Here is a 27,921-nt window from a genome sequence, read left to right as displayed (position 1 = left end):
ACAGTGCACATGGAAACACAGAATATTGCAAAAAATGGCCACCAGGGTGGCACACAGGCAGCTCAGGTAGGATCCTGTCAACCAGCCTAGCAGGATCCTGACACACATAGGATCTGAATATTACAGTTGGGTTGATGAAGTATATTTATTAAAATGCTTGTTAAAATGCTTGCCATCTCAACTGGGGTGTGAATATTATGGTAGACTTTACTGACAAGAAATGTTTGTCTATATGTTCAGAATCATAATCTCTGACCCTGAGATGGTACATTTATTCAAGCAATGTAATGTTGAAGCACTGTGAAGTATTTATTTTTTAATTTTATGCTACTTTATAATTCCTCTCCACTACATTAAAGGAGAACTGGCAATTTTTCACACAGATCTCTGAACTCTGTTGAGTACTGTCAGAAAGAAAAGCTTGAATTGCTGCAGCCAACAGCTAGAGCCGCAAGGCAGCTATTAGCTAAAAAACTTTTTTTGTACCCACACTTGGTGACCTTGATAAACAGAGATCTATATGAAATAATGCTTTCCTTTAAGTAGGTAACATTTCCTTCAAATGAAGTTATTTTACATTCACTTATTTTACAGTCGCCTGCACAAAGTCCATGTTGTATAAAAACACCATTCGCTGTATGATAGCCAACTAAATTGTGTTCTGAGTCTAATAAAATGACTATAAAGATAACAAACTGTTGTACATGTTCAAGGGAGCATTTATGATACTCTTTCTAAGGAAACGATCCTGGAACCTGAAATGAAATCACATAGGACATGCCTTTATCCTGCCCCGGTACACCCAGCCGATTTTGTATATAAGCACGTTTGAACTGTACAATAATCACATCTGTCCTTTTGCAAAGATCTGTTTCATTCATCCACAAAGTAGACTTCAACACAGCATAAGAGGTAAGCATTCATTCACCTAAACGTTGGTAGAGGTCAGGTTGCACTGTGTTCATTAGCATGTATGTATGTATGTATAGAGTATTAATGGTGTGCCAGTGAGTCGTCACAAAAATGAAAACAATGAGGGTTGAAAGGAGATTTCTAATGATCACGAGCCAGTTGAACATCCATGTGAAAGTTGAACAAATGTGAAGAGACAGCTACTAATAGAATAATCAATAGAAATTGAACAAATAAAAGTTATGTCATTTGCGCAATGCAGTTGCATGAAAACCCATGCCTTTATACAGTATTTTGTCTGATTAATTCCTAGGATCTCTAGGATGTGGGAAGAAGATGATTTTCCTAAGGGCCCCCTGCCAAGGCTGGAGTGCCATACTACACCAGCTAATGAAGGTGTCTACATCATGTACCACGACCTAATAGATTGTGGGCAGAGGATGATTTTGATACATCAGCAGAGCCTAAACTGGAGAGCCTCAAGGCACCAAGTGACGGCCAATACTACACCATGTACCACGGCACATCAAGAGAAGCTGCAGACATCATTAAGGAGACAGGATTCAGGCAGTCCAGTGATGGAATGCTGGGGCGTGGGGTTTACCTTAGCTGGGATCTGAGGAAGGCCAGCGGATATCCTTTGGATCTGCCTGTGGGTGATAGGGCTGTCCTGAAGGTGACAGTAAATGTTGGCAAGGTGAAAAGGATCAACCGCCAAAAACATCCCATGCAGAAGACCTGGCATAAAAAGGGGTATGACACAGCCTGGTGTCCTCCAGAATGTGGTATGGTCCGCAGTGGTCTGGAAGAGGACTGTGTGTGGGATCCCAAGAGAATCAAAGTCCGTCGTATTATTCAGCCACAGCCGGATAATCTTTGAGGATGTGAAGCTGCAACATGAATCCATCACTGAAGAAAAACATTGAGAAGTTTGACATTACATAACATTGCTGTAAATGTGTTTCACATAAATTATACATGTAATAAATTCTCATCCTGCATTACCTGGTAAAGTTTGTTTTGTTTGTTACCGAATTGCTCCATTTAATATACATAAAGCTATTAGAATGTGATCCTTTTATTTTATTTCTCTACATCCTATATACTGTAATATACGCATCCAATACATTTTAACTTCTACAGTCCTGTGCCTGCACTGATGGTTATTCATAAGGCTTTATGGTGTAAGACAGTAAGTCATTAATGACCATCATTATGTCAACAATACTTTTTGAGCAAATGAAAGAGTAATAGCACATATTGCAGGTCAGAGCAGAAGTCAGTTCATACCAACTACAGTGAGGAAATAAACTAACAAAGCTGAATTATGATCAATTATTGTGTATTCTGAATTATGTGACCTTTAAAAATTACAATCCACCAAAGTGTCTCTTTTTCCACTAAATGAAAGTTTAGATAAGGTGAAGTACAATATTTTCTACATACATGTACACACACACACACACACACACACTGAAAGCAGCACCTAATCTTTTTCGTCCTTATCAGGTATTATCAAAATCAAAACTAATTAGCCTTTACACTCACTGACTGGCTGACAAAATTATGCAGTGATTTTATTTGAATGTTGTTAAACGAGTGACTGAATGGTTTGGTCTACTTTCTAAACTAGTTACTGTAGTTCAAGGCATACGACAGTGCACATGCTATCAGAGTGATGAGACTAAATAACTTCAAATATAGATTTAAAGGAGTAGACTGAGGTGTCATTCTTTATGGTGACTAGTGCACAAATATTTCCTACACACAATTCACACAGAAAATAGGCCTTGGCATTATCTTTTATCCCCTATCAGCTGTGATTGCAGCTGTATTTTTATGAATTTCACTATTTATCAAAAACTGTGACAAACCCTCACACTGTTGATCTATTCTGTAGCTGTGCTTACAGAGTGGGTGAGTGTTTGGGTTTGGGTGGGATTTGTGCAATATTATATTCTTTCTTAGGGCCCAAAAATGTGAGCATCACTCCTGCTGGCTACTGAAATATTTTGGAGGGCCATTAAACCAACATTAAACTGGTCTTTTAGTGACTGTCTGACCAAGATTATGTCTCCAAAAAAAAGTGAAGAGACCAGGAAAGTTAGTATGAAGAAATTCTGACTGTTCTTACAAATGTAATACCTTTTCTTCTACACCAGGAGGCAGGATGAGAGCTGTTTACAAGCCACGGTAATTTATAAGCATATTTTAAAGGCCTCTTGGAACAGTTTACTTATTTTTCACTTCCTCATCTGTTAGGAATTAAAAGATTTCCAGATTATTGAATGTATTTAATAAGAATATCTTCACCTCTATGCCACAGAAGCTCAACAAGTTTTGGTTAGGTACAGTAAGACCGTAACTCACAAAATCAGAAATGTATTTCATTAGCATTTCTTCACTTCTGTGCCACAGAAGCTCATCATGGAGTTGTAGGGATGTGAAGCTGCAACATGCTTCCATCACTGAAAATGCACAAGAAGAAGTTTGATATTCCATAACATAGACTATGTAAATATGTTCTGAAAAGCATGTTATAATAAACATTTAATACATTTTCATCCTGAATGATCTGGATAAAGTGTCTAACCATTCTCTTACCTTCTATATGGGGGTGGTTATGCAGCCCTCTATCATATCCTTTAATGATCTCAGGATCCAATTTCGTTCATTAACCCGCTTTGACATCCATCATCGTAAACATTAATGGTAAAGACTCAAGGTCTTTCGTCCAAGCCATCAGGATGACAGAAGCCATGAGAACGATGACGTTGAGGTTGTGCTTGTTGTATAAAATTATCCTATGGGTTGTAGACATCATGATGAGAGAACGAGTTTGAAACTGTAAAGCATGTATTCATATAACCTTAATCATAATCAAGTAATACACTGAAGTTATTCCTAACCATAATACTTTTATAACATTTTAAATAACAAGTTTAACTAATACTATTAACATACTGAAGCTATTCTAGCTCTACTCATAACAACCAGTAGGAGAGTGCAGGGGGGCGAACGATATTTAACCCATGCACAATGTATGACCTGTGATCACTCTATACTGTACACCCCTGAACTTTCCATAAACTTAAGGTGAAAAGTTCGTTTGGGGTAGTGTTGTGTCAGCATTTTGGAGGGGTATAAGTAAGAGAGTTCTACCTTTGTTCGGGAGTGCGATCGTGCGATCCACTCAGGCTTTGCGCTATGTAGTCATTAAAGGAATTTTTGCACGGAACTCTGCCGGACTTTTGAGCCTTCTTTTTGGGACAAGTTTTTGACTTCAGCACTTATAATGGTGTATTTTTGTTACGTTGTAGGCAAGATGTTTGGACTTAATTTCTGGCCCGAGTCTGAATATCTGCCACGACATTTGGCGAGCCTAGCCAGGAGAGTTAACGAGACACCCGAAGCTTGGGGGGACCAGCCTGCACTACAAGACACCAGGGCCCACAAAATTGAATACGAAGTAGAGCTTTTTGTTTTCTGTGATTTTGTTGAGTGTGCTGGAGTGCAGGACTCCACCCAGGTTGACGGTAAGAAATTGTCTCTCCTCCAAAAGAACCTAGTTAAATTGTTAAACATAAAATTAAGAGTATTGAAAAGAGTCGCTGGCAGAGTTTGGTGCAAAATATATGTGTAATAACCCCGCATGTGTGTGCTTATGTTTTGTAAACTAACAACCGTATTGTGCAGTAGTAGGTTATGAATGAGAAATTACTAGGAGTGCTGTTTGGCATCAGATCACAGTTTTTTGTGCTTATCAGAGGATGACCTTGAATATCCCGGACAGAAAAGAGCCTGAGCTCAGTGAAAAAAAAAAAAATGGTTAGAAATGACTGAAACTGTTTGGAAGTGGCGGCATAGGTTATCAAAAGGTTGATTGATGTATATACCATTAGAAATTAAGACGTAAATAATTAGCAAGGATCAGTTTTGAGAGCGTGTGGGCGACATCGGGTGTGCGCATTCACATTAACTTTCCTGTCGACTGAAAATGCATGACAAAAGATATAAATAGGGCTTTCAGTCTTCTGCAATCCCTTTCTATGTCCTGAATTACGTTTGAATAGCTTAAAAGATGTTTGTCTCATCTTTCCCCATGAAATAGGTGAACCATAGTCATACAATTTGTTCCGTTCAATACGTTTTTTTTAGTCTCTTTGTGTTTATTGCCCCCTCCCTATATACTGAGCCTTAAAGGAGCCGCACCATTTTTATACAATACCAATTGGATAGATATTTGAAAAGAATGTAAAAAAAAAAAAAAAAAAAAAGCAAAAGTTTAAGAAAATGAAACAAAGCTGAGCCTAACATCTGAGAGTAAATATGGATGAATAGCCTATTAGAAAAAGCTTATTTGTGTGTTTAATTGTGTCTTGCATAAATGTTAGCTACTGCTGTGCTTGAATACCAGCTGTTAATTCGCTTTTGTAGCTGTAAGTTAGTTCACTAATTGACACAAATCTAATTATATCCCTGATCATTGCAAATGAAGTGTAAGATTAAAGGGCTTTGTGAGACGGGACGCCTCTGCTATAATAGCTCTCGATGAATAATGGGTCGGGTGAGAGCTGTAGACAGAACCTAAAAAGATATAATCGCGATGAATTCTGCACGGCAAAGATGTCGGATTTCAGGATTGTCACAGATAGAATCTTAATCGCGGACTAACGTTTCAGTGACATAAGGGTCGCATGAGAGAAGTCTCGCTGAGTACTGCGGTGAGCTGCTCATAGACATTGATGTTGTCGTGGGATAGCTGCCGGCAGGTAAAAATTGCCCTAGTCGCTCAGTAAATTTTATGTTTCACATGAGGACAGGTTGCAATAGTAATTGCTATCCACTCGAGGCGCGCACGGGTGGAGAGGCTGGATAAGGCACACCTCATAGTAAGCTAAAGGATAAGAAGGTATTTGTGTTGGTATTGAAGGGCATTGGTGCGGGGAATAATTGGTGAAATAAAGGTGAATCAGATGTGGTATTACTGCACCTTACTGTAATTGCTATTACTAATTTCAGTCATTTGAAATTGGAAAAATGTATGCTACAATTACTAGTGTTGCTGAGCATATGTTGTTATGAGTTATTGTTGAGTTTAGTTTGTATTTTTGTTGGTCATTTTTTGTTGGTTATGTTTTTTGAAACAAAGTAATAGCCTGCCTGGTGTGTTGTGGTACTGTCATTGGTTAGTGCAGAGTAAAATCAAAAGAAAAAGCAATTGATGGAAAAAAGAGAACATTTTGGCAGGAGAGATAACTTAGAAACGTGAGTGATATAAAACATTTTTGGAAAAGCTTGATATAATATCTCATACTAACCAATTTGTGTGAACATGTCCCTGTTGGGACAATTTACTAAAAAGTGCATGCAAAACGAGGGCAGGTGAATGTTTCTGTGTGTCTGAGTGAGTGAGTTTATCTAACTTCTGATTGCTATTGAGAGGTCTCCGCCACTGAGCCCTGACTCCTCAAGGAAACCGGGAAAGACTGCAGCAAATGTTAAGCCCAGTGCCTTGGACAGAATTTGTGCTGTGTCCAAGTGTATAAGCGGGTGTACCCGGGTTGAGGTGGAAGCATGACTCATGTGCAGATGGACACTGAATTGATAAAATGGAATTGAAACTTTTGACCAATTATTGTGTTTGGTCACCAGTTTCAGTTAACTTGTTAGAAAGGAAAGGATAGTATAACAGAAAAGAACATAAAAATGAATATTGCATTCTAGAAAAAATCATAGTCTCAATTGTTCCGGTCAGTATTGGGATCACAGTCGTTTGCCACAATTATGCCATCCATCTTCTGAACTTAAAGTGAGTTTAATTGAAATGTTGAATACAATTTAACGGAAGAACTAAGATTATATAAAATAAAATAAAAATGTTTTAAAAGGTTATCCTTAAAATAGTTACCACAGTGAAAGAAATGTGCTGAATTGATAAATCTAAGAAAAAAAAGAGAGAAAGGAAATTTCGAAAAATACTTTGATTATGTTGTGATTAGGATAAAAATCTAAATTGAAATAACAAATTGACTAATTGCACAGTGTAGTGTCTGTTCTGAGATACCATAATTTGGGGAATGATATGAAAACCAGGGTATTCTTTGAAACAAATGGGGTTAATGTTTTAGATAAGGCAGGGTACAGAACAGGGAAAGATTAGAAACTAACCACTGACTAAACACAGTTTTGAGTCTGTCTACAGGCTGTGTGCCCTCTGAATCCGAGACCCAGGCCCTGATTACAGCCAACCGACATGTCACCCACACCAACGTCTACCCATGTGATACCAATGCTAAGACTGTTTCAGAGACGGTTAGCCACTGCTGCCAGACACAAGGAGGAGGAGCCACAAGTCCCACCTCGACAAAAGGAGTGGACCACAGCAAGAGGGAGGAGCATTTGCATTCTCCTGATACTACTCACTGGGCCTGACTCCTTTTCAACCGAGCCTCGTTTTGGAAAAAGGAGTGAAAGAACACAAAAGGGCAAACAGCCTCCGCAAGTTAAGTAAGAGACTACCAAAAATACACCAACTATGGCTGGAACTGTCTTTATGGCATTCTAAAAAAAAAAAAATCATACTCATCAGAACATGAGTGGGAGAGGGACTATGAGGTCCCCACTTGATCAACAAATGTCAACTGTCAACCAAGGTGCAGCAAATACCAATGCAACAAGTCTCGATGTGGCAACAATAAAAGAGACAGTATGATCGTTGATGAAAAGGAATGAGCATGGTGTGGGATCTCATCAATCTCCAGAGTGGCTGTCAGGGCTGGATCGGACCAGAGGTACACTTCAGTTGGACGTCCACCAATATTCAAGTCACAACTAAAAGACGACACACATGTACTAACCCCCACCACACCTTAAGAAGGGACAGAACGATTGACGGCATGTTCTTCAAGGATACTGAGGATTGAAATGTAAGCCAGAAGTCTTTAAGGATGCTCTGGCTCAAAATTCAAATCATTTTTAATCCATGGTTCTGGTTGCCAGGCCAGTCCAGAATCAGTCTAAATTTGCATTCATGGCTTTAGGATGCCATGGATATGAATCCATAGCCAGTAATCCCCAAGAAAGGGTTCAATCTGATGTGTCATTGAAGAAGATGCTCTACTAGGGCTTAGAATAATACACATGGTCAACACACATTGATTATTAGGGAAACTGAAAGGGCAAGTAAAGGCCAGAACAATTAAGTATTCTTCAATATTGATCTCGTAACTGATTAAGGAGTGATGGTATTAAGAGCAGTAGGTAATAATGGACACTTTGTTGTGCTTCCCAAATCTCATAAAGAGTGAGAGTATGGCTTATGACAATCTATATACAGTAGGAAAAACTACAAACAATAATAGTGTAACAGTTGCCTTATAAAAACAAAACTTTCATTATTTTTAACTATGATATGATAAATGTCATATGCTGAATGAACAGACAAAGAAAAATTTAACAGAATAATTTTGATAAGCATAAAAACACTCTGTAGAGCGCTATGAGACATGTGTAATGTTGTGGCGCTCTATAAGTGAAATTAAAAGTAACAGAATAAACCAAAAAATCGAAATAAATAATCGCTTTATAATAATCGAAAAAACATAAACTATTTCCATGAAATGATAACTCTGTGAAATTACAAGAAGTTACAAGGAAGGTGGAAATGCGTGAAAAGTTGGTAGGATGATTGTGATCGCTTGGTATTGATTGACGGTCGACATGAGAAATAAGGATGTGAGTAGTAGGGAGTGAATACCCAAAGCAACAATATTTCAGAATAACTAATAGCATAAAACCTTGCCATCCTACTGGAACTGTTGGACGCAACAGGGTGGGGCAGATTAGCTGTTACTGGTTCAGAATGAGGCTTGAGTGAGTGACAGGTGAGTGAAAGATGTAAGAGTGAGTGTGCATGCAATTTGTGAATGGAGCGACGTACCTGGGGTCTTAATCAGACTGACAACCAGGAGAATACGAGACCTATCCCACTTTTTGTTGACATTGAAAAAATGTCAAAAGGAGGGAGGGATATGAAATTTGAATAACAGCATGTAGACATTTGCTACGAAATATTACTATTATTAACCATTACTAACTATTAACTAACTACTATTACTAACTATTAATCTAAATATTAATCTAAATATTAATCTGTGTGTCATATAATCTAACATATAATCTAACTAACTTTGGTTAAATTGTTTTACAGATTTGATAACGACTGACCTAAAGAAGGACTTATGGGCTAAATCTAACTGATTGTATGAATTTCTTCATCTGAAAATCTTCCAAGTTCCCAAACGGTTTAGGATTTGTGTGGCTGTATGGGTTGTGTGCTGTTTCTTTTTGTTCTATTCTGCTGTCTCTATAAAATCTGACCAGGAGCGCTACATTGCTTGAGCGAGGTGTGAGGATTTGAGAGTCTGGGGGAGTCCACCTGTAACTGTTGCTTTCAGCTCAATGCGGCTACAGTCATCTACTCCAGTGACGGTGTTACACAATGTCCACAGCTAGATGACTTCAAACTACGACCAGAACCCTGCAACCATGATCTCAACTCAAAACCTCTACACCCAAATGACACCAGTTCCAGGCCAGAGGATTTCAACTTCACTTCCATCTCCAGTCCATGCCCCAAGCCCATTCCCTACTCCTAGCCCATTCCCTACTCCAAACCCATTAACATACCCAAGCCCATTCCCTACTCCTAGCCCATTCCCTACTCCAAACCCATTACCACCCCCAAGGCCATTCCCTGCTTCAAGCCCATTACTATCCCCAAGTCCATACCCTGCTCCAAGTTTAATACCTATTCCAGATCCAGCCCCAGTCCTACAACAAGATTGTGCTGGACTGGGATATGCGAGAGCATGAAAGGCCAATAGGGAATTCTGAATTAAAGCCAAAGCAACGCGATTGACATGAGACCACAATCACCTAAATCCAACAAACGGCTCAGATGAGGAAGATTCATACACCACATTGTACACATTTAGGGACGGTAACACCAGTTTCTGATCTTCTACTCTAAGATAAAACCATCAAGGAAGAAACAAAGAGCATAATACCAAAGAAAGAGAAAATGCCATTATAGAAGTAACAAAGATCCCATTCATGACCACATTAATGCCTGTAGCATAAGCAGGGCCCACACCAAAAGAACCATGAAATTAACACAAGGTACCAGCAACAAGATCAGTAGGAGAACCAACAACTCAACGACCAACTATGCAATGTGACTTTGCAGCTTATAGATTTAACCGTGCTGGTGAAGACCATCAACAAAAGGCTTTTTACCTTCAACAAGCAAATCATGATTGTGATACTACATTAAGTAGTCAGTGTGTTGTTTTTAATCACCTATTGTACATATGTTCAAAACTATCCATAACTCTTTTGTGTTAAACGAAAAGATACAATCAGTGTGTATGAAAAGTGTGTGTACTAGTACTGCATTATCTTGTGGGTGTATAACATCAAAACCATATGTTGTGTGTATACCATGATGCCTTAGTCAAAAGCGAAAATACGACATGGAAATGCATGTTCACTGACATGTTAATGGTGATATTCCTTCTTACCTCTACCCATTTTTGATACTCTTCAAGTGTACAAAGTCAGAGACAGTAGCCAGTATAAGAATTAAGAATCAGAAAGGAAGGATAATTTTTTAGTTTGTGAGACTATGCAAGTCTCAAAGGAGGGAATGTTGTATAAAACTAGATGTACCGCATAGCGGTACAAAATATGACCGCCGGTCAGTCCTGTACATCCGTTCCGCGAAAATAAATCACACTTCAATTTGTCTCCATATTTTACTCCATCCCCCACTCTTGAAACTTTTGTGTATGCTTGTTTGGCATGCCTGAGTGTGTGTGTGCGGCTGCACAGAAAGTAGCCTACTGGTGCTGAAAAGGTGAATAGATTGTAGAATAGCCAAAGAAGATGTAGCATTGTTATAAAACCTTTAAAATCTCTAAACAATCACAAGTAGGGCAGTTCATCACAGTTCATCCATTGCAACTGGATTGATGAAAGGTCACTTACACCTGTAGGCTACATTGTATTTGGGAAAAGCAAAAGGTATCAGCATAATGTTATTTATTTATTGATTTATTTATAAACAAAAACATCTCTGTCAGTTCCATGCCGTTTTCAACAGCTATCAAAAACAAAGGTCATTTTTGGATGGATGGATTTTTTTGTGAATGTTTCTTCTTCTACATAAGATTTTAGTCATCTTTAGTTCATGTAATACTTTATTGTCAATGCACAAATTAAGTAACAGTAGTCTGAAACGTTATTGTTAATGCACAAATTAAGTAACAGTGGTATGAAACGAAATGCTGTTTTACATCTAGTGGTGCAAATAACTGACATGTCCAAATGGGCCTTGATGAAATGCGTCGCTAGACTGTTCATACACTTTTCAACGGGCCAAAGTTGAAGAGCTGTTGTCCGTTATTGTTCGTGCAAATATAGGCTGATTCATGTTCCCTTGCATTATGTAACTGAGGTCCATGGCTAGTCTGGCTTTCACCAGACCAAGCTCAATCTTTTAAGAAATCAAAAAATAAATAGCGGGCAGATCAGGCTGGGTTCACCAAGCCTAGTCCATAGGCACCCGATATTGTTCACGCTCTGGCTATTCTAAATGCAAAAATGCATCAGGGAGTTATGACAAAACTGTAACTAACAAACTAGATCCTAATAGAAAGCTGTTAGCTTCCCTAAGCTACAGGTAGGCTTATAAGGTAGACCTATTTACAACAAAAATTGTCAATAGGCTATGATGGCGACACAAATAAAATCTCCTTTGGAAACCAATGGCTTAGGCCTACGCCTTACAGTATCAAGCGGACTTAAACTGCCATATCGTGGCGAAAAGTTGTAATAAAATTCACGCAGCTCCATGAGTCAAGGAAAGCGCGAATGAAGTAGCCACTTCTAAATGGGACCCACTACACAGTAGCTTAAGGTGTGTTGCTAAAGCAGCCATAATGAAATTAAGGTGTCATTGTTTGGATACTTCACACACACGTGCTTTTTAATTTCACAGACTACAACTACCAAGCTGGAATCAAAGCACATCGATTCCCCTCTCACACCCTGCACGCACTTAAAACAAAATAAACAGGCGTCTCAGTCTCACGCATGTATAGGCAAAACTGTATCAGACCGGTGTAACGTTGGTAAATCTTCCATTGCACAGAATGATTTTTGTAGCACGTGCAACAAATGACAGTCGAAAGATACAATTACAGTGCTGCTATCAATTTGCTTGGTATAACCGCATTTATAGTTTTCTACAAATGCAATCAATCAAATTGGCCTCCATCACTCAACCAACGCTAATGGTAACATTACCTAGGTCCTTATTGATATTATAAGATTAACGTACCTGCAGTAATAACCAAGCATGTCCGATAAACATCCTCAGATCACCCCTATATGACCGCTTCGCTAGCGGCGGTCATAATTATCCTATGGGTTGTAGACATCATGATGAGAGAACGAGATTGAAACTGTAAAGCATGTATTCATATAACCTTAATCATAATCAAGTAATACACTGAAGTTATTCATAACCATAATACTCTTATAACATTTTAAATAACAAGTTTAACTAATACTATTAACATACTGAAGCTATTCTACCAGAATTCCCCCTACGTGCGCTTTGTATCCCTATGTCTCTGTTTGCTGCCCTGTGTCTCATTTTGTTGCACTGTGTCTCATGCTGCCTTAGCCTAGGCCTTTTGAAGAAACCAAAGTCGGCCTTGAAGCTGCAAGATAACATGTACACAGGGCGAGCTCTACTCATAACAACCAGTAGGAGAGTGCAGGGGGGCGAACAATATTTTGGCCTCCATCACTCAACCAACGCTAATGGTAACATTACCTAGGTCCTTATTGATATTATAAGATTAACGTACCTGCAGTAATAACCAAGCATGTCCGATAAACATCCTCAGATTTATTTCGGCTTCAAGAAGAAATGGGAATTACATTTCATGTGAACATCATCCTATCCTTATTAGACGTTCTCTGCGGTAAACTATAGTCCTTGTAGGAAGCGTCCATTGTTATTCCAACTCACGTTTAACTTCCAACAAAATTACGTCTCACTGCAACGATGCGCCATCTAGTGGACAAACGACTACTTATCGCCAATACTGGAAATGCAGCCATGATGATGATGATGAATATTTATTTTGGCTTTCTTTTAATCCTACTGAATTTGTAATTATGTATCAGCCGTTCTAATATCGATAGTATGTGGGTGCCTGTGTGTGTGTGCATGTGTATATGTGTGCACCGCCATCTACAGGCCAATGAGTGTACAGTCACTAAATGTACACATAATCTAATTTTTTTAAGACCCCCCCCATGGATGAAATTCTACAAAACTTGGCATACCCCCAGAGAATGCCAGGTCAATCATACACATAACATTTGGTGCAGTTCTGAACATCTTAACTGAAGATAGGGGCGATTAAAGCAGAATAATATTGCATTTTCATTTTTTACCGGGGGGGTGCAAATCACAAATGAGTGATTATGGGCCAGATTGCTGTGGGCCCTTGAGACCAACATACCATAAAAGATTCTTCATCCTCGGTGCCACGGTTCAGGTAGTTATTTAGGAAAAACTGCTTTTTTTGCGGTTCGGGGGGCCCAGCACGGGGGGGGAGTGGACCCCTAGCCTCGTGAGACCATCCTGATCTCGCGAGCTTCAGGGTTTCACTCGCAGATCAGTCTGGATACTTTCCGTTAAAGAAAATTTGGAGCAGTTCACCAAACGAACGTCCAATCAGCGTTGGCTTTGAGGCGGGTTGAGGTGTGACGCAACGAACAACATGACGCATCCACAGAGATGAGCATAGCTATCGCGCAAGTTTTATTCAAATTAGAAAGTATTCCTGGGTAAACTGTGAAGCTATGAGTCTCAGCCATGCAGCTGGGAGGAATGAACGACACAGACATCCTCCACGGCTGATTCCAGTTCATAATGGAGGAATATACTATCTTCAGAAGTGTAGGGCCTACCGTGAAAACTTGATGGGAATTGTCGTTGATTAGGTTCATAAATGGTAAGTTAAAACATCTTAACGTTTGTCACGTTACCTAACTTAATTGTATGTTAAACGGCATTAGAAGAATACTTTGTTCATCTAATTGGTTGATTTGGCCCGTCGATAACCAACAAAGGTGGTGATAGACAGATGGTTTATCCAATCAGCTAACCAGTATGTCCGCCCCTTCCCAAAAGTTCTTCAATGAAAAGTTCCCAGATGGATATGCGGAGCAAATCCATCTGGCGGAGTCAGGTTAGTGGACCCCGGGGACGAAACGAAATTTTTCCGTAAAAGTCTAGTGGGGCTACATACCCACCAAATTTCATGTGCCCCGGTGGTTCGGTGTCCCGGGTATCGTTGACCAAAAATTCAGGAAGTAGATGAAGAAAAAAAAAAAAAAAAAAAAACTTTGACAATCCCTATATGACCGCTTCGCTAGCGGCGGTCATAATTATCCTATGGGTTGTAGACATCATGATGAGAGAACGAGATTGAAACTGTAAAGCATGTATTCATATAACCTTAATCATAATCAAGTAATACACTGAAGTTATTCATAACCATAATACTCTTATAACATTTTAAATAACAAGTTTAACTAATACTATTAACATACTGAAGCTATTCTACCAGAATTCCCCCTACGTGCGCTTTGTATCCCTATGTCTCTGTTTGCTGCCCTGTGTCTCATTTTGTTGCACTGTGTCTCATGCTGCCTTAGCCTAGGCCTTTTGAAGAAACCAAAGTCGGCCTTGAAGCTGCAAGATAACATGTACACAGGGCGAGCTCTACTCATAACAACCAGTAGGAGAGTGCAGGGGGGCGAACAATATTTAACCCATGCACAATATATGACCTGTGATCACTCTATACTGTACACCCCTGAACTTTCCGTAAACTTAAGGTGAAAAGTTCGTTCGCGGTAGTGTTGTGTCAGCATTTTGGAGGGGTATAAGTAAGAGAGTTCTACCTTTGTTCGGGAGTGCGATCGTACGATCCACTCAGGCTTTGCGCTATGTAGTCATTAAAGGAATTTTTGCACGGAACTCTGCCGGACTTTTGCGCCTTCATTTTGGGAGAAGTTTTTGACTTCAGCACTTATAATGGTGTATTTTTGTTACGTTGTAGGCAAGATGTTTGGACTTAATTTCTGGCCCGAGTCTGAATATCTGCCATGACATGATCTTACATAAGAGTAATTTTACAGTGTGTCTCCTGGATAACATAGGTACACCTGGTCATTTTTTCAGAATTCTTTGAGACCTAAGTGCGTGGGCCCTGGTTGAATTGACGTGGAAAGACCCTACACTTTAGGGGCATCTTTAAAATTAAAATGTAGTCTTTTTTGTACTGACCTCTATGTGACAAATTGTTACAGGTAGGTGTTGTAGGTAACATTTCCTTCAAATGGAGCTATTTTACATTCACCTATTATACAGTCACTGATATGACATCACTCCCCTACACACAGTCCATGTTGTATGAAATCACCATTTGCTGTATGATAACCAGCTAAATTGTGTTCTAAGTCTAACATAACAACCATAAAGATAACAAACTGTTGTACAAGTTCAAGGAACATTGTCCGTATTTTATGACGGTCTTTCTAAGGAAACAATCCTGGAACCTGAAATGAAACTAAAGCACACCATAGGACATACCTTTATCCTGCCCCAGTACACCCAGCCGATTCAGTATATAAGCACGTTTGAACTACACGATAATCACATCTGTCTCTTTGGTAAAGATCTGTTTCATTCATCCACAAAGTAGACTTTGACACAGCATAAGAGGTAAGCATTCATTCACCTTAACGTTGGTAGAGGACAGGTTGCACTGTATTTATCAGCATGTATGTATGTATAGAGTATTAATGCTGTGCAAGTCAGTCATCACAAAAATGAAAACAGTAAGGGTTGAAAAGAAAGTTCTAACAAATCCATGTGAACATCCATGTAAAAGTTGAACAAATGTTAAGAGACAACTACTAATAGAATAATTGATAAAAATTGAATAAATATAAATAAGTTATGACATTTGCGCAATGCAGTTGCATGAAAACCCATGTCTCCATATTTTGTCTGATTAGTTCCTAGGATCTCTAGGATGTGGGAAGAAGATGATTTTCAAGAGGGCCACCTGACAAGGCTCCAGAGCCGTGCTACACCAGCTAATGGAGGTGTCTACATCATGTACCACGGCACATCAAGAATGGCTGCAGCCAGCATTCTGAAGACAGGCTTCAGGCCATCCAGTAAAGGCATGCTGGGGCCAGGGGTCTACCTAAGCCGGGATCTGCAGAAGGTCATCAAGTACCCTTTGGGACTGTCTGATCATGAGAGGATTATTCTGAAGGTAAGGGTTGACGTCGGAAAAGTGATAGCTATCACCCACCAACCCCACCCCAAGCAGTATACCTGGCATGCCGATGGGTATGACACGGCGTGGTGCCCTCCGAACTGTGGTATGGTCCCCAGTGGTCAGGAGGAGGACTGCGTGTGGGATCCCAAACGAGTCAAAGTGCTTGATGTGTTTTCTCCAAAATATCGACCTAATAAATTGTGGGCCGAAGAAGATTTGGATATATCAGCAAAGCCTAAACTGGAGAGCCTCAAGGCACCAGATGATGGCCATTACTACACCATGTACCACGGCACATCAACAGAAGCTGCAGACATCATTATGAAGACAGGCTTCAAGCCATCCAGTGATGGTATGCTGGGGCGTGGGGTCTACCTCAGCCGGGATCTGCAGAAGGCCAGCAGGTACCCTCCGGATCTGCCTGTGGATGAGAGGGTTGTCCTGAAGGTGACATTAAATGTCGGCAAGGTGATAAAGATCGACTACCAAGGTCATCCCAAGCAGAAGACCTGGCGTAATTATGGATATGACACAGCCTGGTGTCCTCCAAAGTGTGGTATGACCAAGAGTGGTCTGGAAGAGGACTGCGTGTGGGATCCCAGTCGAATCAAATTCCGTCGTGCTATTCTACCAAACCTGGATTATCTTTTGAGCTTGTGAAGCTGCAACATGCTTCCAGCTTCCATCACTGATTTTTGTTTTTGACATTCCATAACATTGCTGTAAATGTGTTTTGAAAAGCATGTTTCACACAAGTTATACATGTAATACATTCTCATCCTTCATTACCTGGTAAAATTGTTTTTGTCATTGCTCCATTTGATATACAGAAAGCTATTAGAATGTGATCCTTTTATTTTATTTCTCTACATCCTATATACTGTAATATACACATCCAATATACAATCCTGTGCCAGCACTGATGGTTATTTATAAGGCTTCATGGTGTAAGACAATGAGACAGTATGGACCATCATTATGTCAACAATAGGTTCTGAGCCAACGAAAGACTAATAACACATATTGCCGGTCAGAGCAGAAGTCAGTTTATACCAACTAGAGTGAGGAAATAAATTAACTAGGGCTGTCAAAATAACTGATTAAATTTAAATAATTAATTAATTTGAGAAAAAATAACTGATTAAAAAAAATAACGCAGATTAATCGATTCTGTATGACCTTTGACCCCGAGCCATTGCAGTCAGTTACCATTACTGTAAAATGAAGGAGGGAGAAGAAAATGTGCTGCCTAGATCATTGATTGGAACATTTACTTCTCAAAAACGGCTTGATGGTGTTGATAAAAATAAAGTGTTGATTAAAATATTAAAATAAAGTCCTCTGCAATGTATGTGAAAAAAAAAAAAAAATTTCCTCAGCATATTAGGTCATATCATAGATTATTATGGCCATTGTTAAAATAATAATAAAAGAGTTTTTGAACTTTAATGTCACTAATGCTGATTATTCAATGATTCATTTGAATTTAAATATTTAAAATACTTTCACAGCAAAAAGCATATATGCGATTAATTTAGATTAATTAATCACAGAGTATCTAATTAATTAGATTATTTTTTTTAATCGATTGACAGCCCTAAAATTAACAAAGCTGAATTATGATCAATATGTGACTTTTAAAAATGACAATCTACCAAAGTGTCTCCTTTTCCACTAAATGGAAATTTAGATAATGTGAACTAAGATATTTTCTACATTGTATACATGTATACACATGCACGCACACACACACACACACACACACACACACACTGAAAACAGCACCTAATCTTTTGGTCCTTATCAGGTATTATCAAAATCAAAACTGATTAGCCTTTATACTCACTGACTGGCTGACTGGCATCATGTTGCCAAATGACTGAGTGGTTTGGTGTACTTTTTTTAAACTACTGTAGTTCAAGGCATACAACAGTGCATGCTATCAGAGTGATAGGACTAAATAACTTTCACATATAGATTTAAAGGAGTGGATTGAGGTGTCATTCTTTATAGTGACGGGCACAAATATTTATGCCTACAATTCACACAGAAAATGTCACTATTCAAAACTTTGACAAACACTCACACTGTGGATCTGTGTCTGTGCTTACAGCAACAGGAGTGTTTTTTTTTTTTTTTTTAAGGGTCCAACAAATTGAGCGTCACTCCTGCTGACTACTGAAATATTTTGGAGGGGCTTTAAACCAACATCTTTGGTATTTTAGTGACTGTCTGACCAAGATTATGATAGAATTACAGATATGTAGCAGGAGACCAAAAAATGTATAAAGTCACTGTGAAGTGAGAGGGAGAGTCAGTGTAAAGAAATACTGTGTGAATACCATTTCTTCTACACCAGGGGGCAGTGTGATTTATAAGCATATTTTAACTCATTGAATGCCAAGCTGTTTTCGGGAGCTTTGTCCTAGAGTGCCAGCAATCTAGACCATTGTTGATGATTTTTGTACAGCCACAGCATATTCTGTGTTATAGCTATGAACACATACAATAGCTTGATTAAAAGGTGAGACTTTAAGCTCTCGGTGGGTGCAAACCATGTATTTCTACACGCCTCTGTTCCTGAGAAATCCCAAGCTAAATAGTGGCTAGTTTTCATCAAAATCGCTGTTTTTTTCTAGAAATGGAGATATAACGTCTTTCATGAAATATGAAGTGTTACTTACTTGTGTAAACGAGACCTGGCGAGACTGCCACCTAGTGATAGACCCACGAAAATGGCCTGGTTTTGACCTGACGTGCATGCGTCAGTGATTCGACCCAAAGCGGCAACGTGAGTTATGATAAAATGTCCAGATAAAATGTCCAGATTGTGCGTTTTCATGAGTTTTACGATCGTCATATATTTCATTTCCATTCATCACAGAGTTCCCAAAATCACATATAAGGTGTGCTAGAGTGTCTAGTTTCGTAATTTTAAAAAAAAAGCTAAAAACGTAATATTATGTTTTTGGCACTCAACGCATTTGGCACTCAATGAGTTAAGGGCCTCATGGACTTATTTTCCAAAAGATTTCCCGATTCCTAAATGTGTAAAGTAGTTTTAGGGATGTAAAGAAAAATGCTCAACGGGAGTTGTGCATTTTTCTTCACATCCCTAAAACTACTACAACTAGGTTGATATTCCATAACATAGGTGTAAATATGTTCTGAAAAGCATGTTATACACATAAACATTTAAAGGGATATTCGTCCATTTGGAAAATTACAGTCATTTCCCACCTCCCCTTGAGTTAAACAATTGATTTTTACCTTTCTCCGGTTCATCCAGCCATTCTCTAAGTCTGGCGATACCACTTTTAGCTCCAGCCTAGCATAGATCATTGAGTCGAATTAGTCCATTAGCTTCTTGCCTGCTAGCATCACATTTAAAAGTGACTAAGATTTCCAGGAATTTTCCTATTTAAAACTTGTCTCCTCTCAAGTTAGAAAGTGTAGTAAGACCAACGGAAAATGAAATGTGACGATTTTCTAGGCTGATTTGACATGGAACTATATTCTCATTCCAGCGTAATAATCGAGGAACACCATGGGCACAGCAGCATAATGATATCATGCAGCACCTGAAAATATTCCCTGTAGACTAACTTCCAGCAACAAGGTTGAGCTGCAGCAGACAAATCAGTTAGTGACTGGATTATTATGCCTGAATGAGAGTATAGTTCCATGTCAAATCAGCCTAGAAAATTAAAAATTGACAATGAGTGTAATTCCCCAAATGGTGGAATATCCCTTTAATACATTTTTATTTCATTATCTGGATAAAGTGTCCAAGTTGCTCCATTGGATATACATCAAAAGCTATTGAAACACAATCCATTTATTTTATTTCTACAGGGTATAGTATATACTATAATAGTCCAATGCAACTTCTACAATTCTGTGCCGGTGTTCCAGTTTAGATGGTGAGCAGGTTAACTTGTGATATTTGCATAAAATCCGTGATTATTCAACAAGACCCTGCCTACAACACTTTGCTCTGCTTCCGCCCTTCCAGTGCTGGAGATTCACAATTTCACAAGCCTGCAGTGCACGACAGAATATGAAGCAAAATCTTGCCGAAAACATGCGGGAATCGCTATGTAGCCTATAATGCATGTCTGCTTAAGCATCCACACAAAATGTTGTGCAAACAGGAAATGTGTCAAAGTAAATCAGCGAAGGTTTTGTTGGGATTCGAACATGAGTCTCACTGAGGCAAAATGTTCTAGGCAGTAAGCACCATCACCACTACACCACAGAGAGCAACGCTTGTTATTAGTCTATTAGACTAGTCTACTAGCTTACTAGCTATCCTGATGTCCATGTTAACTGGTGATAGCCTATGAGCAAACACAGCGAATGCATGCCTTGAATAATGCAGATGAATTTTGCCTCAGTAATTTTGCGTCACAAACAGTAACAAATTACCCCATCAGACGTTGCTCGTTTTTTGTGCAGAAAGCAAAAATTATGAAGATCACTTGGGCCTCGAACTGCTCACTAAAATAGCAAGCTAGCAGCAATAGTCCATGCTGCTAACCAATTACACCACTGGTTATTTTATATCTATGCAATAGCATGGTGTTCCTATTAAATGAATGTAGGTCTATGTTGTCTTGTGACAGCTTATTTGTCAATTGATCAAGATATTCATTATAGCAAACATCTAGGCTAAGTGAATGTTTTGCAACAGGCTGCTGAACGAGCAGTAAGTAGGCTAAACTATTTTCTAATTTAGGCTATGTGGGAATCTGAAACAGCAACATCCGTCATCAAACTCTCTAGCTACATCAAAGTTTTGTAATATATGCTACCATGATAACCATTTTGTGTCGTCAAATTAGGACCAACAAATTAAATAATATTTAACTCTGAGAAAATAAGTTTCATGTGTTCACTTCAAATCATTAGACAGCTCACAGCATAACTTCACCGAGACATGACACTAAGTTATGATAATTTTTGCACATGACTGACATATTTCATATTATTAACCCCCAAAACGGAATAAAGTGTTAGTGGGACATGCCAGTTTGTTGTACATCAGTTAGGTTTTGGTATGTGAGGCAAAGATGAACCTATTTTGTTGTTTTGAGGCTTGCATATGCCCATGTTAAATTGTGATGGCACCAGTTAACATGGGCGTATATTTCTCACTTATGTTAACCGGTGTTAACTTTCACTAACAGTTCAATATATACATAGAAATCTGGTATCAATTTCAGTGGCTCTTAGTGTAGTGGTATAGACGATGTAGAAGCTAATCCAATCAACTTTCTTGTCCATGCGTGGTTCGAATCCCAGCTAGATCGCTAGTTTTATTTTTTTCCATTCATTCAGTATGCGTCATATTTGTGGATAATGCTTAAACGGACATGTATTAGACATACACTGGTGATGTTTTCAGCGATATCCGTTATATTGTCTCACTTGCAAACACTTCGTGAAAATGTAGCCTAATATAAACCTGCACTATCAGAGGCAGAGCAGATTAAGAAGTAGGCAGGGTCTTGTTGAATATTCACTGATTTTATGCAAATATCACCAGTTAAACTGCTCACCATCTAAACTGGAACACCGGCACTGATAGCTGTATTCTGTATTTGGGGCAGCCGTGGCCCACTGGTTAGCACTCTGGACTTGTAACCGGATGGTTGCCGGTTTGAGCCCCGACCAGTGGGCCGCGGCTGAAGTGCCCTTGAGCAAGGCACCTAACCCCTCACTGCTCCCCGAGCGCCGCCATTGTAGCAGGCAGCTCACTGCGCCGGGATTAGTGTGTGCTTCACCTCACTGTGTGTTCACTGTGTGCTGTTTGTGTTTCACTAATTCACGATTGGGTTAAATGCAGAGACCAAATTTCCCTCACGGGATCAAAAAAGTATATATACTTAAATACGTATACTTATTCCAAAGGCTTCATGGCTCCGGACCCACAGACTCACAGACTTTGCTGCGTGTTCTTGCGTAATTCTTAAGGGCTTAGGGCTGTCCCAATGTCGCATTTCAAAGGGTGTGAGGGTTTGATATATATGTGACACATATGTTAAGGAAAAATCACACAGCATTTGTGAATCAAAATGTTTCAGACGAATAAAACACATGATAACCTTTAACATCAACAGAAAACATGCAGGGAAATGACTGGCTTTTTGCCCTACATCATATAAGATCAGCAATTAGATAAATGACAAATAAAGAAAGATAGGCCTAAATAAAAGCCTGGGTTGTTGTACACCTAACACATAGACACCCAGACAGGATCTGAATATTGTAGCTTTGTTTATTTATTTAACCATAAATGCTTGTTAAAGTTAGTGTAATCAAACTGTGGTGTGAACATTATGGCATTGCATGATGATGATACTGACAAGAACATTTGATCTTTGTTCAGGTAGACATCAAAAACCAGATAATCAGCATGTTATCATATTCAAGGAAGTTGTATAACCTGGACCCTGATATGAAACTAAAACATGACTCAGGACTAATGGTAGAGAAAAATAAGAACATACTGTATATTCAAGCACGGTAATGTTGAGGTTTTTAAACTTTACTTGAGTTTTTTCACTTTAAGTTACTTTATAATTCCAGATGTGATGAAACATATGTGTGCATCAAACCCTATAACTGCTATAAGCACTTGTACTTCAGTAGGATTCACAGAACATTTCCTTCTAACGGAGTTATTTTACATTCACCTATTTTACATTTACTGATATCACTCCCCTGCACACAGATCATGTAGCTGTATGATAACCAGTCAAACACAATGGTGGACTACTAAAATAACAAACTGTTGTAAATGTTCAAGTGAATCACAAGAACCTGATAATCAGCATTCTATAGGTTTTCTAAGGAAACGATCCTGGAACCTGAAATGAAACCAAAGCACACTATAGGGCACACCTTTATCCTGCCCCAGTACACCTAGCCGATTTTGTACATGAGCACCTTTGAACTGTCCTAAAGGCGACGGTAAATGTCGGCAAGGTGATAAAGATCGACTGCCAATCGACTATCAAAATCAGAAGGCCCCAATGTGGAAAATATCATGCCACAGACACAAGTTAATAAACTCTAGTGTTGGAACAGTGAGGAACTGTCAGATGGGCAATATGGCAAATAGCCAGTCTATCACTCCAAACATTCAGCAATATGAATATATCCCATCCACAGAAGCGCTATGGCCATTTTTAGACTTTTATGAAATATAGTGGACAATATAAGTAGAAGTCAAGCATTATTACTGACTTATTTCTGTGGCATCGCAAAATCATTTAATGTGATTGATACAAACATACTGCAATGTTACTGCTTAACTTTGGAAATAGATAAAAGTCCTCCTCAAACAACTCCCTCCTTACCAACACAACTCTTTTGATCCCTTGAGGGAAATTTGGTCTCTGAATTTATCCCATCCCTGAATTAGTGAAACACACAGAGCACACAGTGAGGTGAAGCACACACTAACCCGGAGCAGTGAGCTGCCTGCTACAGTGGCGCTCGGGGAACAGTGAGGGGTTAGGTGCCTTGCTCAAGGGCAATTCAGCTGTGGATGTGGGCATTGGAGAGCAGTGCTCAACCACTTCCCCTGACCACAATATTCTACTGGTCGGGGATCGAACCAGGTTTCAAGCCCGAAGCCCTAACCAGTAGGCCCACAACTGCCCCATTGCCGTAAACTGGACCAGGTTTAATAGAGACACCTTGTGTTTCTGCCCGCTACAACCAATAAAAGCCATCTGCATGTTCTCATTCAGTTGAGAGTCCACTCTGATGAGAATTTTTGCATTTGGGACCATTTGAACCACAGCAAAGATCTTCATAGACCCCTTAGAAGGTGAATATCTCTTCATTAATATATATGAATAGCTCTGGGACAACTCTAAGACATGATATGGACCAATTCAATTCAATTCAAAGCACTTTATTTGTCCTCAAAGGGCAATTTAAAAGGCATTACAGTAGCTTATTCAATATTCAATATTCAAGGGACAAGGGACACAATCAACAACATAACCAGCACGCATACTATACGATCAACTAATACACATTTCACAGGCACACTGGACTATCACACAATACACACCACATATCATCATTCATCACAAAGTAGTAGTTATAAAAATGTTAAAAGTTCTTAAAGTGCTTCCTTAGTGCTTCAATTAAGAAAAAGTGCATATAGAGGCTATTACAATCATGTGAGTCGGTTATCATTCACAAGCTGGACAGCCCTCGGGATGAAGGTTGCCTTTCTCCTCTGTGTCCGGCAAAGCGGACAGCGGAGTCTGCGTCCTGAGGGGAGCCACTCAAACTCAGGAAATTCAGTGCTACAGTCTGTTGATCACATAGGGCAGTGAGAGTTCGGACGGGCTGCTCAATGATTTTTGAGCAGACCTTAACCACATTCAGCAGGCGGTTTCTGTTTTGCAGGGTGATGGAGTGGAACCAGCTAGTGAAAGAGAAAGTTATTACATTTTCAATGAAAGCATAGTAGAATGTGGTGTGAATGTCTTTGTTAATCCCAAATGACTTCAGCTTCCTGAGTACGTACTGTCTCTGATGGCACTTTTTAAGAATTTCCTCTGTGTTAGAAGAAAACCTTAGCAGGTCGTCGAAGGCTGTTCCCAGGTATTTGTATACCTCCACTATCTCCACTGGTTCCTGCTGGATGATAGTGGTGACTGCCTCAGCCAACTGTCTCTGTTTGGGTGAGAAGGTTACAATCATGTCCTTGGTTTTGTTATGTTCAGCTATTTGATAGTAACTACAACAGTTTGATTTACAGTTAAACTAGGTAAACAGGGTTAAGTACACCTTTCCTTTGTGAATAGAATCATGTCTGACTAAAGCATCAGGAAAGCATGCACCACCACAATTCCACTTCTTTGCTTTGTATTGAAATAAGCATCCATATACATTACATATGTATAGATACATACATACATACCTTTAGGTCTCTCTGAAAGTGAAAGATATCCTCAAAGTATAAGTGAAGGTAGGCAGGGTGAAATGGCATAGGCCTACTATTACTGCTGTGCGTCCTCCAAACTGTGCCCTCCTGTGGTCGTAAGTGAAAAACTGTAAATGTATAGTAACTGCTTTGGTGTCAAGAGTGACCTGGAAGACACCTCTGAAGAGGAGTAGGACTTTTAAAATCACCATCATTGATTAATGTTACTCACTAAAATGTGAGTTTCAGTGGGATTTAGAATTGTCATTGCCTTCTGCTATTTTGTCAGAGCTAACCTAAATGTAGGTCCTAATAGACTGTAATTGTTCCCAAAAGGCCTTGATTAAAAACAGGTTATGTACAATGTAAAAGTTGTAATTTAGTTCAGTTGACTCTTAGGTTTTTGTGCCTTTCTTTAACATCTGTTCTACATGACTCGGCATGGCAAATTCTGAGGGAATGTTTTAAAGAAACTTTGGAATTCTCAGGGAATGTTTTAAAGTCAAGGGTGGAGCATTAGAACAAGCAATATGTTCCAGAGTTAAGAGTTTTAATTTAGAAAACAGCATCTAATCTTAGAGGAATTCTGACAGTTCTTCCAAAGATAATGTCATTTTTCTACATCAAGAGGTAATGTAAAAACAAGAAAAGGTCATTGGTAAAAAAAAGTATAAAAACTGTCATCAAATCAGGAGCCCGCTCCATGGAAAATATTCCAGATAATAATTCTCAGATGATAACACATATAAGAAGAACTAAACACTAGTTTGGGAGTGTGAAGAACTGTCATAGAAGCAATATGTTCAAACAACTTTAATATTAGGATGAGGCCAAGCTAACCCATACCATTAAGTCATCTTGATGAGGCCTGAGAGTAACATAAGCTCATTAATTGAATAGATTCAAATTAATGCAAATGTGAAGCTGATTTTTTATCCATTTTATCTATAAATCTGTTCAAACGAATACAATAGGATTACAACTAAGGTCCTCTCCTAAAAAGTCTTACTTACACCACACCCTCAACACTTAAGCACACAAACGTTTCCTACACTGCCTACACAGGAAGCCAACCACCTTCCCCAAATTTGCTTAAGGAAAATAACCGGTTTATTTGTACCATGAAACGAAACCAAAACGACAAACACAGACACTTCTACTGCATACGCCTCCTACAACCAATAAAAGGCCTCTGCAAATTTTCATATCGTTAAAAGCGCTCTCTGACAAGAACACATTTGGATCTATTTTTTACTCAATCAAAGCAAAGATCTTTAGACCACTTCAGAGGTGAATATGTCTTTATTTATATTTTCAAGAAATTTTACACCTATGATAGTGAAATAATAATGGACAGCAGAAGTACCTTTAAAAGTGAAAAAATATATAATCTACCAGTTTAATTGAACAAATATAAAGGGGTTTTGTCAAAATATGTTTACACAATTTCACTTTTGTTATGTTATGTTCAGTTCATTATGCTATATTCAAAATGGATGAATTTAGTCATCAGTTTACAATGAGAGTGAATATATTTTCATTGGTATATCGTGGGCAGTTGGCTGAAATACTAAGAGGAACTAGAGAAAGATAGGTGGCGTAGGTAACCTTCCCTTCTGTAGATGAAACTGTTTTTCATGGTGTACATTTGCCCAATCGAAGAGCAATCTAAGGGAACTTAACATTAAATCATATAACGTTCTTATCCTCATAGCCATACACGTAAATTATGAAATCTATACCCATGTCGAAGTTGCACATTAATTAAATGATAAAAATTAAGTAATAAATCAATGTATTGCTTTTCATTCTTTAATACTTTAATACATGTGTTGAAAGACACATTTTGCATGGCTCACAAGGATAGGAGGCCTACAAGGCATATTCCATGTCAAAGCCTTTTTAACAACTTGTTAAATGTTTTGTTTATATGAACATATTTCATTTCGACTAAAATTTTGTCATTTTATATCAATATCTTTAATTGTTTAAATAAATTCAGTTTTTTATCCATAGGGCTTGAGTCGAGATGTGGGCAGAAAATGACTTTCCTCCATCAGGTCAGCCTCGCCTCGACAGTTTTGTTGCACCAGGTGATAATAAAGTTTACACCATGTACCATGGCACATCATGGCAGGCTGCAGTTGCTATTAAGAACACAGGCTTCAGGCAGTCCAGTGGGGGTATGCTGGGACGTGGAGTCTACCTCAGCAGGGATCTGCAGAAGGCCAGCCGGTATCCTCTGGAGCTGCCTGAGTCACAGAGAGTCGTCCTCAGAGTAAGGGTGAATGTAGGCAAGGTTAAAAAAATAGATCACCAAGGACACCCCCTGCAGAAGACCTGGCATGACGAGGGGTATGATACCGCCTGGTGCCCTCCGGGCTGTGGCATGGTGCCAAGTGGTCTGGAGGAGGACTGCGTGTGGGATCCCAGTCGCATCACCATTATGGATGCCATTCACCCAAAGCTGGGATCAGGTGTCGGCACGTGTGGAGGAGCATCTTCAGGCTACTACCGCTGAGAGTTCATTGTTATACACAATTCTGTATGAATTTCAATTCTTCCAATATACAATAAGCAAGTCATTACTTTTAATAAACTTATTTACATACA

General features: G+C 39.0%; 1 pseudogene; it reads left to right on the top strand.

The window, feature by feature from the left end:
* The first annotated feature begins 34 nt into the window (after positions 1-34).
* Positions 35-27,921, top strand: LOC143121329 (uncharacterized; annotated as a pseudogene).

This window comes from Alosa pseudoharengus, unplaced genomic scaffold, assembly GCF_046254945.1.
Source record: "Alosa pseudoharengus isolate Yale_2024_CS ecotype anadromous, Long Island Sound unplaced genomic scaffold, YU_APseudo_1.1 YU_APseudo_1.1_scf_13, whole genome shotgun sequence".
Classification (NCBI taxonomy): domain Eukaryota; kingdom Metazoa; phylum Chordata; class Actinopteri; order Clupeiformes; family Clupeidae; genus Alosa; species Alosa pseudoharengus.
Note: the sequence above shows the minus strand (reverse complement) of the source record. Positions and strands in the feature narration are given on the sequence as shown.